At 38.2% G+C, this 17,913-nt stretch overlaps 1 protein-coding gene across 3 annotated transcripts in view; it reads right to left on the reverse strand.

The window, feature by feature from the left end:
* The window catches only part of FILIP1 (filamin A interacting protein 1), a 111,384-nt gene extending 93,839 nt beyond the window's left edge, over positions 1-17,545 (reverse strand). For all 3 annotated transcript variants that reach the window (XM_074895927.1, XM_074895925.1, XM_074895926.1), the window contains exon 1: positions 17,178-17,545. The gene's annotated coding sequence lies outside the window, so the exon portion shown is untranslated. The remainder of the gene's footprint in view (positions 1-17,177) is intronic.
* Positions 17,546-17,913: the final 368 nt, after the last annotated feature.

Here is a 17,913-nt window from a genome sequence, read left to right on the forward strand (position 1 = left end):
ATAAAACTGTGAGAATTGGAAACCCATATTATTGCTCTACAAAGCCTCAGCAGAACTGCAAAGCCCCGATTTTTGAGAGGAGGGCAAGCAAACAGGAGGCACTCAGACAGATGGCATAGTCAGATGGAATGAATTCCTGAGGGGGAGTGCAGCAAAGAGAAGAGGAACAGTGAGCATGGTAGAAATATGGGAATAGCAGCTGCCATAGCTGCTTCTACAAAAGTAAAGCAGGTTGAGCAACTTGCCTCAGGAGTTTGCCCTGTGCCCAAATCCAAAGGGATGAACTAAGAAGACAGCTTTGCAGGGAAGTGTAGTGCCATGCAGATGGGTGAGGTTGGACTCTGCACTGTTGCAGCTGTTAGAGAGGGATCAGAGATGATCACTTCCAAAGCTCACAGCTGGAAGGTCAGCCAAAGTGGACACTACGACCCAAATGTCAAACAGAGCAATGACACAAATCTTAGACCACAGAGAGACTTGAACTGAGATAATTCTGATTCCAAATGAGTCAGCTAAAGATCCAGATAAATTCATAATAAAAGCATATTTACACTAGCAAAGCATCAGTGTGATTGTTGCTTGTTCTCTGCCTGCCTTAAGACAGTGTTGCCATCTCTACCAAGGATCCTCCGTGAAATACTTTTTTCAGTGGCTCTTAGCCTGGCATAATTTTCACGGGGATGGCAAAAGTCAATTCACTGCCACAGAGCAGTTCCCTGGCTGAATTTCAGAGGATCACTCTGGAACATGGAGACATTAAAGCTCTTAAGCAAAATGATTATGGGATTGTTTTAGGCAAACAACAATTTTCTCTCATTTTTGGAAATGCTTAAAGCATTCTAGTTGAAACTTGCAAAACCAATTCAGACTCGGTCAGACATCCAGCCCGAACAACAGAAATTTGGCAAAGCTGTAAAAAAATGGGCTTCATACAAGACTAGATTTTTTAATGAAAAATGTCAGGCAAACTTGGATAGAGGTCTTGTTATCATCTCGCTCTGTAGTATGTCTTCTCTCCTATGTCCCAGCTTAACATTACATTTGTAAGTCAATTGGCATACCTGACTTTTAATATAATATTTAACATCTGCTCACATTTACACTTCCCATTTTCAACTATTGCTAATTCTTAGTTTTGCTAACATAATGACAAAACTTGAGACTAATAGAAATCTTTCAAATGCCTCTGTTAACAGTTTCAGATTATTTTCTAGATCAGAGAAATCTGACAGCCTCACAAGAGTATCTGGATGGAACATTTTGATTTTTCCATTTTCTCATGACTTTAAGGAAGGACTCACAAAGAAAACTGAAGCAGTTGACTTAGATCAACTAGTTCTCTTTATAGAATAAAACAGATGAGACTCAGAATGTACCTACACTGATAAGACTGCTTTTCAGCAAACCCATTCCCTTCCTTCTGTGTTCAAAAAGAAGCATCTTTAAAGATGTTAAAAATAAACCCAGAAGTTTTATTAAATAAAATCATATATTTTTTTGTAACAAACATTAGTAGTGTCTATTCTGATTTTCACCATCTTATTCTCAGTGGATTTCATGGTTTGTTAGAGAGTATATGAAAAAAGAAAATGGTCATGATCAGTGAGCTGACATACACAGCTCATTCTCAAAGATGCCCTAAGAAATTTCTAAATATTCCTTATAATGGTTTCAGCCAAACTTGCTAAGTTTTTTCCTTTATTTGATCTGCAAATGACCTATTTTGTCATGTAAAGAACCGTAGGAATTAATGCCTCAAATATTCACTGACACAGAAAACCTCAAGGACAAGCTGTGGCCTTTGTGATTAGTCCAAGGAATTCCACCCAAGGAAGTACAGAGTGTATTGAAGAATGCACATCCCTATTCCCTTGTGGTTGTATTGCCAAACTCCTCTAGATAAGTCTCAAAGTGGGGAACTGTAGCCTTGTAGCCCATACGAATGTTTCTCATCAAGCACAAGGACTGCTAAACATAAACTCTTATTGTGTAAGCTTGATACTTTGTAAGAACGATGCAGGCCTTACTAGCAACTGTGCCCTAGAAGAGATGAGCTAAAAGTCTGATAAGAGGGGAACATCTACTCCAAAAGGAGCCAAAAGGCTGGATGGTTGCCCGAGAAGCACAAAGTCAGTGAAAAGCGACAGTAACTGGGAGGGAAGGTAGAGGTGGCAGGGACAGATCGTGACCACTGACTCAATTGGACAAAAGGGTTAATGCACCCCACCTCCCCTTAATGCATGCACAGAACCCATGCTCCATCTTTCCTCATCTCTCATGCTAATGAGTTCATGGAAAACCTGCCTCTCCCCATCCAGTATACAAATCAGCTGATGAGACGAACTTAAATGGTGACAGAAAACTTTGCTGGGTGTGCACCCACCACCCAAGATTACCAGACCTGAACAACGCTGGAACCTGGAGTGGTGATCTGGATTTCTTTGATCCTCTTTCTCTCCTTTTTCCTTTCTTTTCTTTCTTATAGATTTATCAATAAGAGACCACATCACTCATTATCATTTTCCAAGTTCAAGCTTACCACAAGTAAATTATTTTAACTGGTCGTCTGGTGTTGTTTCACCTTAATTTAACCCGGGGGGAACACAGAACCTTTACAACTCTCTGGGCTCCCAGTCTGGGTTGTAACATGGGAGCACTCTGAAAATATATAAAAATAACATAATGTCTGCAATTTATGTTCTCCTGCCTACAATGGCCTATGACAGCATTTTTAAGATGAACCTATCATCTGACACTCTGCCAGAATTTCTGCAATTTCCTGGGGAATTTTGACGTATTAACTACAATGGAGTTTTAATGTAAGCTGTTTAAAGGCAGGTTTTTTTCCAGAAATAAACTGTTTTGGTTTTAGGGCTTACACAGATGAAATGCTACTCCTCAGAGTTAGGATCCAGATGACAGAATTGTAAAGTTTTTGCTATCCTTGAGAAGCCTGTGGAAGGAGAGCTGTACCAAAGAAGACAAAATAAAACAAAATTAAAACACAACAGTACCTACACTTGGTATTTCTTAAACTGTCAAGGGCTCCATAACCTAGTATCATCACTGGACTCACAGAAAACCTGTTGTTGCTTTCTTCATAGTATAGTGACACCATATTATTAAATGTACTAATACATTTTGCGTGTGTGTGATGGCTTTGTGCTTGCTTAGGTTCTCTCCATGGAAAGAAATAGGAATATGAGGTTAATACCAATATTCTCCAGCACTAAATCAGCTCCTGTGGTCTACAGAAGGACTGGAACACCTGGACACTATCTCTAAAGGCTCAAGGATGCTTTTTTCTCATTTAGCCCCTGGTGTTACAGCTACACATTAGCCCTGCTGACAAGGCTTTGCCCCCTGGGGATTCCCACCGCAGGGGGACTGGAAGCAAAACAGTCTGAATGAGAGCCTGCAGCTGAAATTATGCTGGGCAATTTCTTCTAGTAAACCATTCATCCCCATTTGAACTCTGAAGCAGATTTGGGTCAAATTCAGTATAAAGTTTCAAAGAAACAAAAACCAAAAATGGAATATATGAACTGCAGAAACAGTTCCTTTTGCTATTTCTGATCTTTTTCTTCCCACACTAACATCACAAGTCGTCAGTGGTACTATCAGAGGGAAGCAGAAAAATCATGTGAAAATGCACATCCCAATTCCCTGCCAAAGCCCAGTAGTGGTTTTACTATACAGAAAGAAACTGTTCAAATTGTCTGCATGATTCAAAATGGGTACTTGGATAAAAATGAGAGAATTTGGGGTGACAGGGAGTAAGAACAACTCTATAGCTGCATGTAGCTTCAAGTCTTCCCAAGTGTCAGCTCTTGTTCTGGTGAGTATTTATGTATTTCATACACAGTAGGCATTTTTTTTCTGCAAAGAGTGAAGGGGTCATCTCAGAATACCTTATATTGGGAGGTAGAAGACTGTGTTTTAATCCCTCTATTGTCGCAATAAAGTATTCTAATCTTTTACTTTCTGGGTTGTTTTGGGGTTTTTTTAGGGTTCCAAACTCCCACTTATTTTCCTGTTGTTTAAATTTTGCTACAAAGCCCCATAATAAAAACAGTATTTTGCAGTCTGGTAAGATATTTAATCCAAACAAAACCTAATGTGCCTCACAGCAAATCCTGAAAAACATAGCAAAGCACTTACTTGTTTTTATTTTATAGATTCAGCCATCAATCTGAAAAGTAGAGACATATGCACAGTGTTAATCATAATTAATTTTGGGGAGAATTCCTTTGAAGCACTAACTGAGCAATGACTCCTTCCCACTTATCTGTTCGGATCTCTCTTACATGCTGGCTACTTCTGAAACCTGTCGTCCACTTTCTACTTCTCCTGCTCTCTTACAGCTTCAGACGTTCAGGGGCAGAACTGGGAGCACTGCAAATGTTCCTGGTTTCTGTCTGGGAGGAAAACAGTGCTGCATTTGGGGAAAGTTCCTTTTGCAGGTGAATCATCACATTATTACTGAGTGATTATTACATGCAAACTTTTATGAACCAAGAAATCAAAGCCTGTTTGCTAGAAGATTATATTACATTAAGATGGGTAAAATATTTGTTATATTGACCATGGTAACAAATATAACTAAAAGATATAAGGTGACAACTAACATAAAATGTAAAATATCAATCAACTTACTGCATAGCTATATATGTGATATTATTTTTATACCCAGATTCAGGTGCCTATTTTCTTAGAGCATGGGAGAGGAGATGAAGGGAAAGAAGAGGCACCATTAGCAACCCTGGGATGGCTGATGCACTGCCCCAACACATGACTTGCATGCAGCCCTATTTCTGCTGCTCCAAGTGACTTGTATGAATGATTGTGCAGTTACAGGGTTGCACTGTGCTGCAGGTAAAGCCACAAGGAAGGCAGCTTTTTCAGTCTAAGGGAGCCTTGAGATAGGGTTGATGTTGGGGTGAACTGAAATGTTATCTGTCAGCTGTAGCTGTCAGCAAAAATATTAAAGAAAGAGCAGCTGCATCATGCCACAAGCAGGGGAGTGGGGCAGTTGTAGCTCCAAAATAGACTTTAGAGTCAGACAGAGTTTTCTTTTAATGAGCCTTAGTAATAGTCACGGACTGTTTATTTTCAAGCCTGCTTTGAGCCAGTTGATAATGCTACTGCTTTTAAAATGTTTTAAACGAATGCTTGGGATGCAAGTAAAGAAGAGCTATTTAGAATAGGACTTACTGAAAGTTATGTTAGTATTCCGATAAAATGTAATTTTTCCTACTAATTATTTTCAGCTTCTGTAGCTTTAAATGTACCCTCACAATTTTAGTGTCTGTGTTGAACTAATGATAAAATTGATATATCAATAAAAAATCATAACGATGTTTCTCAACTGGAAGAAAAATTAATGGCTTATTATAGCTTCTGTAGCATTTATTCTTCCTTTTCAGAACATTTAATAAATAAGATACTAAGCTATCCTGAAACTATTTATTAAATAATAACTTCTTATAGTCTTTTTGGGTTGCCATTAAAGAAAATAATAAGCAGCAGTCTCTTCTGGATCTTGAATTCCAAGATAAATGTAATAAAGCTTGTGGCGGGGTGTTATTGTTTACTGCTTGGAAAAACTTATGCAACAGCAGAATACTGTTCTGATTTTTGGGCTGCTGCTAATGAAGTACAACCAGACAGGGTACATTGCCATGAGTCAGGAAATCTGGATGTTCCTGGAGAGAGGCCAAGGGAGCTTAGACACATCAGAGATGTGATGTATATGTATCCTCTGGGGGAGATATACTGAGTTGTTTTCAAGTATCTCAAGATGCCTGATTCAAGAAGGAACCAAATGACCACCCTGAAACAAAGTTACTAGCTGTCTGTTTCTCAGAGTCTCTTGCTTTTACACCAGGAAAAAAAGACTGAGGTAAGCTGTCAGGGGAGTTTAGAGATTACATATTAGGTTCAGCCTTGAGACAGTAGGTCCAAAACCCTGAGGGTTTAACTTTGTTCTTTCACTATAAAAAGAAAAAGGAAAAAACAAACCACCACAACAAAAAACAAAACATACACAAAAAAAGAACAAAACAGAAACCTTAAATTAGAAAACAAAAACAAAAACAAAACAAAACAAAAAAACCAACACACAAAAAACCCAACCACACACCAAAAAAACAAACAAACAACCTGATATGTTACAATTTACTTCGAGACTTTAAACAAACCTTTTGAACTCATGGTCTGCCAGAGTGGTATGGCTTTTTTTGTAAGAGTGTGGGTGATACCTTTGTACACATGAGGACGAGCTCTACTCTCCACAACACTAAATCATTTGCTGAGATTCTGCTACAGTTCAGTACAGTATACATACGCAACTCTCTAGCATTTTTTGAGCCTTTGAAATGTTGTTACTGTGGGCTCCTATTGTTGAGTGAAATTAACTGGTTTCCTGAAGCTAGCTGGGATCACGTAAAAGGGTGCCACTGGTTTCTTTTCCTTTCCACCCCTTTCTTGCAGCTTAACATAACCACCCCAGGACACTTCCATTTTTCACTCTGCCCTACCCTTTCTTGGTAGGTGAGTTTTCCTTATGTTCCCACAACCCTTCCCTGCATCATGCCCCAAGGGAGGACTACAGTTTTCACTGCCTCTCCCAGCAGAGCAGGACATGCAAAGCAGTTTTCTCCCTATGCAGCCTGTGCTGGTACACTCAGGTACATGGGTGGCTGCTTGGACTTCCACATTTCACTCCTTTTATCGGGGGAAGTTCTCACAATAAAGACCTGTCCTCCCTTTCATGAAATCCAAGTGTCATTTATTGCCCCATTCTTTTCCCCCCTGGAAAGGAAACAAGAAATAATTTCCAAACGTCCTACTTTGATCTGGACTAGCAGCTTTGGGGCCACCTTCACAGTTGCCACTGCTGTTATACCGTGGTGGGCACGGTGTGGTAGGCCTGCATCACATTCAATGGTGTTTTGGCAGCTGTGGCTGCAAACCTTGCCCTGCCTCTTCTGTGCCATGGCACATAGGTGAGCATGGGACTCTGCCCTGCTCTCAGATACATTGTCCCTTCTGTATGCTGGTATTGCCAACCGCACACATTCAAAATCTTGAGATAGTCTTCCCAAGTTGTGTTTCAGGAGATTTTAAAGGAATACATCACAGAATCAGACCATCTAGAGCACATAGACTTCAACTGTCTTGAAGCCATCAGAACTATTTTTTTCTTATTTTCTCTGTTTTTAATTGAAGCTGAGAGTCATGTAATGCCAACCTAATCCCTAGAGTAAATCCTTATGAAAAAGCTCCATTGCCAAGAGAGTCACCTGAGCTGCTGCCATTGCTTTTACAAGGTGGGCAGGACTGGAAACCCTGGCTACTCGCTGAGCCTGCAGGAGACCGGCAGCACCGAAGGACATTTCTGTCTTCCAGGCACTCTCTCTTCCCCCAGCCAGCACGTGGGATTCATGTGGCCTTCCCCCAGCCCCACAGTGTTTCCAGGACTGCCCCACCACCAGCTAATTTGGGCAGTCACCACCTGCCCATCCCTTCCCTGAAAAATCCTTTTTCTTTCAAGCTTTTTCTTTTTTCCCCAGCAGCCTCCTTCTTGTACCAGGCAGCTTGTCCTGAGCACTCCCAAAAGCTCAGGACCTAACAGCACCATCTTTGCCCTGTGAATTACTTCTGGTACAACTGAACCTGAGGGAATGGTTTTGTTTTTCCTGAAACACCTTAGTATTGACACCAGTTTGGTTTCTATTTTGATATGGTTTTATTCTTGCAGCTTCCTGGTCACATCCCTGGTACTCCTCTTTCCTTTTTCTGCTGTTCTTTACCAGTATGGCTGATTTCATGCTAACCACAACTCAGGACACAGCTATGCTTCCCCCAGGGGTGATCCTCTAAAAATACATATTCTTGTCATTCAGACTAATTCAATCTCTATTCCTACTTCTCCCAGCAGAATCTGGTTTCCAAAGATGGCTATTTAAGTCTCCTCATTCAAAGCTGTTGACATGATGTTCAATACTGCAACATCTCAGGGTGTCAAAGTCCCTACTATATTTATTCTTGTAACATCCCAGGTGTTATTAAAAGTGTAGAAGCAAATAACTTGCTGAGAGTCATTTCACTGCTGTGAAAGCCAGTCATTTAACCAGCCTTCCTCTTCCCCCAATTGATACCTACCACCTCACATTTTAAGGTAACATTATTAAAAAAGGATAAACAACAAAATTCAAACATGGCATAAATATTCTGGAGAGGGTACCTGAATTTAGCAAAGTGTTTCTGATTAATAAGCAATCTGACAGTTATCCTGTAGTTCTTACAGCCTATTCCCTGCAGTGTGATTTAGTCTTTGTTTATACAACTAGTGCTGGAGGCATCTAAATTAACCCTCCTTGTGTGCTGTTACGCTTGCCTCATTTTTAGATACTGCTGTTTTGAGGGGATTTTTTGAGTTGACAGCAGTAGCCTGTAGAATTGTTCCTGCTCTACTTACTCCTTAACAAACTGTTACAAACTGTTGTGTTATATTCAAGGTATTCATTAAACACTTCTGTAGATTATTTTTATTTCTTATATTTTCCTGTGTTTCCTTTGTGCTGTCTAAGCTACACTGTCTATAGCTAACATCACGTATCTTTCTAGCACTTCATTAATCCTCAGAGACCTGTGGTGATATAGGTTGTGTGGCTGGTACTGAACAGATACTAAAAACTAGGAGCACTGCAGGGAATCTGTTTTCCTGGAGCCAGGTAGCTGTGTCACTGTCACAGAGAGGGCTCTGAACAGGTCCTCTTGGGCCCCCAAGTACCACAGCAATTCTGTTGTGTGTTTCCATTTACAATAGATCCAATTCTGTATCGTATCAAAGGCACTTACCCTCCATCTTTCTAATAGAAAACTGTTCCAAAATAATTTGGGGTTTAAGAATGTGTTCTCTGAAAGCAGGAAAATCAGTTTAGTTATTTTTTTTCTCCAACTCATAAGCTGCTTTTAAAATCAGTGCCCATATGGATTCAAGGCAGGGTAGTTAAAGATGCTGTTAATCTGGTTAACCCATGGTTTAGAGTCCCCTACCTTTAAAATACCAAGCTTTCTGGCCTCCTGCTGAAGCACTTCTTGTCTGTCCTAGACTGTTCTGGTGTCTTTCAAAGTATGATCCCTTCTTCTTAAATCTCACTATCTTCCTCACTAACTTAACCCCCACTGGACAATATGGCAGCTTTTTTTATTAAAAAAGCTCTAAGGGTAATAAGTATGACCTCTGTGTGTGTGTGCAAGTCATATTAGCTATTCAAGTTCCTCTCTGCAGCAAGTGCTGAGTCTGCTCTAGACAAGTAGAATGGGATCTGAGACCTCTGTACTCCCCCAGCTGTGGGAATTCCCTAGCCTTTTTCCATTCACCTCCAGTGATGACGGCAAAACTTCACTTACAGTATACAGTTTTATGAATGTTACTCGATTCATCTAAAAAGAAGAAGAATACCTGTCTTCAGTGGTTATTTTTAAGAGGTATGGGGAATCCTATATGGAAAGATTGACTGCCGCATACCTTTGAGTGCCACAAAGCCACTACTTTGTCTTTACTTCATGCTATAGTAATCACCACCAAGTAAATTTAGATGCTTCCACAACCAAGGGCTTTTCTAAACCAAAAAAGCCTAAACTACTCTCAGGTTAACCAGAACTCCATCTAAGAACGCTGTTTGCCATATGTGCATCATGCTCTGTTCCTCATTAGGATACAATTGGAAAGAGATGTTCAGTAAGAAAAGTGAACTCAGCAGTGGAAGCATTCTCCAGGGTTCACTTCCTCAAAAGCAGCATCTCTCTTTTCCTTCCTTATCTGCTTATTGCTTACAACCTCAAACCTTTCAGTTTATTGGACTATGCAGAAAGATAAAGATAGAATATACTTAACCTCCAGGATTCTTTTGCAGAGAGATGGCACTTTAGTGGTATCCTAATTCTAAATGTTTGGTTTTCAAAGAGAATGTGGCAGGGAGGAGGAGGGTGGGCATCCATTCCAAAACCTGAAGTAAACTAGGATAGAAAAGTACATACAAGACTTTTGGTTCTTATTATGCTTATTTTAGGATATAACACATAACAAAATCAAACAAAAAAACCCCTACAGATATTGTTTCTTTTGCAATTTTGAAAGTGCCAAAGGCCGGTGATTTATGTTACTATCAGCCATCTCTCCAGCCATCTTTTACTCAGCGTATGGATTTCAAGACAATGATTATCATCATTGGCAAAATATTCCTCAGCTAGCCATGTTCAAAACTTTGTGATCCAAATAAGGTATGAGACCTTAGAATAATTACAAATTGAAAATACTCAAGAAAACTGAACATAATCAAAGCCCTAAACAATCTTTTCAGACTCTGTAGTTAGTCCCACTTTGAGTGAGACTGGATGGGTCCTAGGTTCTAGGTTCCTTCCACCTAAATTTTGGTTCTGTAACTCCATAAGTGGCACCTCTCATTCAGAGGACATGTTACTGTGACCCTGTCTTTTACTGTTTGTAATGCGATGCCTTTTGTGACTTGGATTCTAGCTTCTAGCTCCTGCTGCTCGAAGCAGCAGTGGTTTCCATAGCCAGCTGCCTTGTTACACGTGATTCCTCTGGCACTCAGAAGCTCTGTTGCCATGCGTGTCCCTCTGTGCAGAAGGGACATCTTGTTCTTCACTATGTTTGACATGCTTGAGGATATCTACCATGGCATCATTCCCTTCCTTCTGTCTCATGCCCAGAGTCAAAAATTGGAATGTTTATTTTTCTCTAAAGAATTTTATCAGATTGAGGAACTGAAAACCTTATTTACTGGAATATAATTCATGTTTCTTTCTATTACAGAGATCCTTGTAGAAGAATAAAAGGAGAAGAAATGATGCTATAGAAGAACTACTGTAACTTTTACCTTAAAAGTTAGATCCAAGAGGTTTTGTGATTACAGATGGTGGGACAAGTCAGATTTTGGGTGTAAGTATGAATGATAAACACAGGAACTGAATAGCTTTAGCATGAGAAATATATGCCTAATTATTTTTTAATTTTAGCCAGCCCAACACTAAACCAGTCATGGTTAACCACATGTGCTTTGCCACCCTTTCATTTATGTCCTTGCTTGTGGCTTTTAAAGGGATATTTTTTTAACAATCTGGATTATATATCCTAAAAGTAACAATGTACTTTGAGTCACATAACTAGGTAGTGTGAGGTTTTATGAACATCCTATCTATCTACTATGTTCACAAATTTGAACTTGAGGATAAATTGTATCTGTTTTTCTTTAGTGTGTATTTGTTGTCAGAGTAACTGCAGTTTTCCCAATAAATGGAAATTGCATTGTTTCCTTAGCATTCAGGTTATTGCACTGAAATAGCACCATGAACTCACCACCACTTCTCCCTTCCTGTTGTCAAGCTAGATCTCATTTAGTTGCAGGAACAGGGACTAAAACAGGTTAGTTTAGATATGTGCACATTAGAAAGCTGAAGCAAGCCTGCTTAGCCCCATTACATCCTATGACTCATGCATGTGTGGGAAAGACCTTATTTTCACAGAGATCTCTTAGATAAACAAGGCAAGTTGGCAGAAATTCGATTACACTGATATTAGCAGTGTCCTGCTTTCTGCTGTGTTCATTTGCTTTATATTTTCTGAAAAATGCAAGCACTCTGATAAACTCTAATGAAAATTGTTGTACCAAGGACACATAAGCTTTGATTTTCTTTTTTTTTCTTTTTTTTTTTTTTTTTTTTTAATAGGAGCAGCCTTAAAACCAGATTCTAAAAAAATCCTTTTCTGTTATTACAATAGAATCCACTTTTTCTCAGTTTTTTTAAAGAAGTTTGTTAGTGAAGCTGTAGCTCTTGCTATCCACAGCCATAACACACTAATTAGTTCAATACCTCCTCCCACCTAAACCTACAAGCCTCTAAATACTGTGGACTTCAGATAGAAAATGGATTTAGTTTCCAAAATATTACTTTTGCATATGTACTGGAACAAACTTTTGAACAGCACAAATCAAAAAACATTACACTCTTTGACACCATATCCCCAAAAAGGAAAAGCAAAAATGCAACCCTTACTGTATTAAAGAGCTCTTAAAATATACAAATCAAACTGAAAAACTTTACTGCAAATTCATTGAGGTTTTTGCTCTTGTTCTGAAACCCATCTGGTTTATATCTGAATGAGTCTGGCCACATCACAGATAGTTAAGATTTTTAATTGCCATTTTATCAGCTTTGAAATGAAATTCATTTGGACCACGTACAGCAGTCTTTTAGATTCACACACCCCTTTGCTTGTGTCAGCTAACAGCAACTAGACGGGTTGCCCATTTAAGGGAAAAAGTACAAGCTCCAGCCTATTTCCCTGTACTTCGGATGTGTTTGTCCCACTCCTTCAGCAATGCATTCTGTAATGCCAAAAAGCATTTCTTGTCTTACAAAAGGCACGTACACATGCATACACATACGCACATTTCTGATTAAGTTTTAGCTCTCATAGAGCTGCAAAATTAAGGAACTGGATGTTGGAATTCTTCATTTTCTTCTTCGTTCTACAATAACCACATATAACAATTTCCTATTAACTGGGGGAAAAAAAAAAGCAATGACATTTCATTGGCTCAGAACACTGCTTGCTAAACAGCCTGAGATAAATCATGTATTTTAACAGCTGTATGTTTATAGATGACTGATTTCAAAATAAAATGCAATTGCACTTCTAGGATGCTTTTAATTGTAGGAATTGTCCCTCTGTATTTGCAAAGTGTGTAAACCGTTTTGGAGGAGACCACAATCTATGTAATCTTACATGTCATGCTTCACTTGTGAAAAAGATTTAGAGATATAGTCCAGCCAAAGCAGAATAAGAATGATAGGGCAAAGCCACCTTGAATTAAAAGGGAAAAAAAATAAAAATAAAAGGCAGTCCCAATTTAGGAAGACTTTGTGTTTGCATTGATATTAGCACTTATTTTGCTATGATAGTAAGAATAAAAAGTAATACGGAAAGTGCAGATTATCCACAGAAGTTGGAGAAGTAGGTGAAAAGACCCAAAATAAAAGGAAAAATCTGATCAGGTATCCAGAAAGGCACAATTTTCACAAATACATTAGGAGTCATACAACCTTCAACATGATTAGAGACTCCTACTAACTCTCCTGAACAGGAAATAGGCACAATAGTTCCTGTCCTTTGGGCACCAGTACCTCAAAGAATAACTATAGGACTGTGTTATGAATGCTTAATTTTTCTAGTATCACTAACTTGGTACAAATACTAGATATTAAATGAGAAAAAAAGAGAGGTTAAGAAATCTTAATTCTTTATGAAATGATTGTTTCCTTGTTATCCAGTATCCTCGAATAACAAGAAAAGCCTGTAGTCCCCAAGTAATTCCCAGTATTCTGTATAAAATTAAGAAAAAACTTTCAGTAGAAAACACTGAGAAATTAAAAGACAAAAGGTTAAAAATGAAAAGCACCAGAATAAAATGATGAAGCTGAAAAGTATAGGTATTTGTGCTTCTTGTAAAGAAATATTTAAACTTTTCTATACAACAGATTATCATTATTTTATCAAATATGCTATTTTATCTTTCAAGCTTTCAGTTCTTATCTTGGGTTTTATAGACTAAATATCTTTTGTGAAATAGGAAATAGATGAATAGATGGAGTTTCTTCTCCTTTATCTTCTTGTTTCATTTGGCTTCTTCACAAATAATAGAGCTCTGTTTCTTCGAATGGCATTTTAGACATGTAGATGGACAAAATCCCTGCCCTCAAATTCAGTTTATTTATTAAAATAGCATGGCAATCTGCAACAACAGACCTTAAGAAAGGAAGGGAAGAAACAGGAAATTAGAGAAAAAGTAAAATGTCTCTTAGGAAAAAAATTATTTGGACAGAAATATAGATGATACATTTTGTTAAATTATCTTGAGGGGACTGGGAATTTATCTGTTAATTACTGAAGATTAAGACCCGATTTTATTGAACTCAAAGAAAATCTCACTCTGAATTCAGTGGCATAAACCTGGCCTCTGACTCAGCACAGCTCTGAGGCACAGTCTTAATTTATGTCTGGGGGCACACCAACTGAGTTAGATGAGATTACCAAAAGCCTTAAATTAAGCATGTATAGAATCTGTGTCAACAGAAAGATCCAGTATCAGGAGGAGTTTTACTGATACACCTGTATCAGTAAAAAGCTTTTAGTGTGGCAATGGCTACACTGGTGAAACTGTGACCCAGAGAAACAAAACAGGGCATTCCAGTAAAAGTAGAGATTTCCCAATATACTTACACTTACTCCACAAGCTGTTTCCAGGAAGCACAACTATACCTTCAGGAGTCCTACCCTGGTCAACACAGCTTTGTTAGTTGATGAGTATAGTCTTCCATGACGTTAGTGTCAGGGTGCTAAAGTAAGAGGCACTATAGAAAACTCTTATGTCATTACGTCAATTTCAAGCTTACTAAAGCCAGTAGCATAGAGGATGGACCAGTTAACACCAGAGCCAAAGGTTAATAGTCTACTAGATCTGAGTGGGAGGAGTATGGGAAAATCAGGGCAGATGTAGTCAGGGACAGAACTGTGCTGAGCTTTGAAGATGAATTTCAAGTCTTTGAATTTGGTGTTAAAAAGAACCAGACATTCTATAAAGACATTGAAAGACTGAGATGATAACAAAATACCCAGTTAAGATGATGTCTAACTGTGGCTAGATTGGCTAAAAGAGGCCATAAATTATAATATTGCTGCAACGAAGGTGAAAGAACGAGACACAGGCAGAGTCTAGAATTGGATTCAGATTGGGAGAAATACACAGTCTTTAGCACCATGAAAGGCACCATTCATTCCACAGTTATGGGAATACAAACAAAATCAAAATAATATATAATAGAGAAAATAAATGGGTATGCTATGTCTACTTGTCTTCCAAGAAAATCTCTACAATGGAGTGTATAACCAAAACCTAAATTACTTTTTGATTTGATATAAAATTGAGCTTGGTTTCACTGTAGTCATTAGTAGAATTGGCTATTCTTCAAATATGAAACCATCTGTTGAATAGCCACATTACATCTTCCGCAGATTGGATTGGAAAATCCCAGAGCCTCTTTGTGGACACCTGTTGAGAAGAGTAATTTTAGCCTCCTCCTCCATTTTAAAGTGGAAAGGAAGACAGATGTATGTAAAACCACAACTCCACGTGTTAAGAGTTGGAAGTTGCTATCGGACTGTTCAAAAGCCACTTAATTTGTTATCAGGCTAATAATTTTGCCTTTTGCTTTTAAAAACGTTGCTGAAAGTAAATTGTTTAAGAAAAGTGAAATTGTAAAACCATACTTTATGCTTAGCAACAACTAAAACCAAAAAGCAGTCAATAATTAACATAGCATTTTCCCTGATTTTGTCATCCCTATATATTCAAAAGGTCAAGTTCACCATTTCTCTACAGTTTATTATTTACCAATTAACTCTGTCAAAAGAAGAAACAGTAATTTTCAGTCTAATACCAAGATGACAAAAATGGTACAAATCATATTGTCTCAGCTTTAGTTCTCACTGTACAGCTTTCTTATGAAAAAACAACTTTCTCGGAATATGCCTATATTAAAAAGTAATAGCAAAGTGTCCTTCTGAGATTCAGATTTGGGATACAATAGTGCTGTAGTAATTATACAGTAATGATTATCACATTAAATCATGGACACCAAAAAGTATTCCTTTTTTAATGCTCAAGTAGTGTGACCCTAGCTATGAAATAAAATGCAAACTATATTATTTTTGCTTTTAAGAATTTTCCTCCATCCTAATACTCATTTATCTTACTGTTTCACAGGCAGTTACATTCTCAGCCACCAAGTCAAAGTTGCTTCAGAGTATTTTAATTTCATCCAATCTGTAAGCATGTCACTGCTAAGATGTGGTATTGATGTCATTTATATAGTATGCAGGGCTGAAACTAGAATTGTTTAGCTAAAGCAAGACCTTCTCATCTTCCTGTGTCAGTCCCAGAGTCCACAGACTGTCAAACGCCACTGACAGTCAGCATAGACTCAGTCAGTCCATTCCTTCTCTAGGATACATATTTTTCATCTGAGACAGCTCTACATAAATCTGTGAGCGGGGTTTTTGCACTGGTTAAGAGCATTCTTCAAATCTTTGCCTTCATAACTGAATTCATATTGCATATGAATTCATAATCAGTACATCTTTTAAAAATTCACGCATACTAGATTTCTTTTGTTTGGAGAAAATTACTTTAAAAGATGGGGAGGGGGGGGGATTCATTCTTCAACTGGCCAAACAGCTTTTGTCAGTTTAGACAAAGCAAATCATACTAAGCAATTCCTCCTTTAAATTACATGATCATTATTGGGCCATAGGATATGCATTTCCAACAGACAAACAAGCTTCCTTTCTGCTGTCAGGGTAAAACATCTGAGAGCTGATTTCTCATTTCTTTTGCTAAAAGAAAGAAATACTTTAACAACAATGGCCCAGCTCAATCACACTTGGGTACAATAAACATAAGGTCAGTCTTTAGGACGATTGCATTATACAGCTAATCAATCGAGCAGAGATTAATATTAGTTCTATGTAAATAAGTACAAGAGGAAGAACCAAGAGCTATTGTCACAAGGATAGTATGAAAGGCACCAGGTGTGCCTGTGGGCTCAAAGTTAGTAAGGAAACAAAAAGTAGAAATGCACTGGATCACAAAATACTCAGTTAAATCAGTTACGGAATGGCTGTTTCCTCTTACTTATCACACAAGCTGTCACTGTTTTAAATAGCTGCTAGACTATCACTGGTAAGGGATGATATGTATTCTATTCTTAAATATTGGTTTGTCTTCTGTCAGCATGTAAGCAAATAGAAGCAAGATACATGTCAAAATCTATACATATTTTTTCACATTACTACTAACAACTTGATTATTCTGATTCTAAAACTGCAAAAGCTATTTAAGCAATTTTTTTTTTTGTTATGAAGTGTAAAAAAAAAAAATCTAAAACTTTTTTCCCAGTTATCATCTACTGATGTTTCCGAATCATGCAGAAGATTGTTCATAGAAGGAAAGACACAATAGTCACTAGAAAATAAAATAACTTATTTTAAAAAGAATGTATTGGAGTGGTCAGCCCAGTCTTACCTGTCAGCAACACGAACCTAGGAATATATCCTTTACACCACAAGATCGCAGTAGCTCGTCCCACACTACTACCACAGTAGTAGACTGATCCAGCCCAGGAGAACACAAAGACAGAAATTTTCCCACTTTTCTAGGTCTACCAGCAGCTGAAGTAATGAAGGAAATGTGGTAGAGAACAGAAGACCGGAGCTGCTTCTCACAGAAATCCCAGGCAGGAGAAGTAGGAGGTATACTCTGTCTGTGTCTCACCCAGACTTTTGTTTAAAAGTTTTTTCAACTGTTGCTAGGTGGTGTTAGGCTTTGGCAGTTTAGTTCTCAGATTGTATTTCCCCTCTTCTGGTCTCTTCACACAGTGTTACAGCAATGACTTTGTTGAGCTCAGCTCGCTTGTGCTATATTTAACCAGTGTTCTCAGCAAGTCAAGCCTGTCAACAGCTGAGAAGTTTGGAGCAGGCTTTGCTGAGTTCCTCAGCTGCTGAATTATCAGTGGATGTAGCACTGCGCAGCCCAGCTACTACATTCACTGAAAGATTGTGGGGAAACTGTCAAATCCTTTTAAGGGCTTCCAGTGACTTCAGAGGAGTAATAACTATTTAAAGCAGTAAGTACAAGATGTGTATTTATGCATACATTTCAGACTGCTAGAGAAAGAATACTTGTGTTCACAGCAGATGAGTTCAATTATTTATACAGTGAGGATTTTCCTAGGACAAGTAGGAAGTTTATAATTTGAAAG

The sequence above is a fragment of the Athene noctua genome, chromosome 1 (assembly GCF_965140245.1).
Source record: "Athene noctua chromosome 1, bAthNoc1.hap1.1, whole genome shotgun sequence".
Classification (NCBI taxonomy): domain Eukaryota; kingdom Metazoa; phylum Chordata; class Aves; order Strigiformes; family Strigidae; genus Athene; species Athene noctua.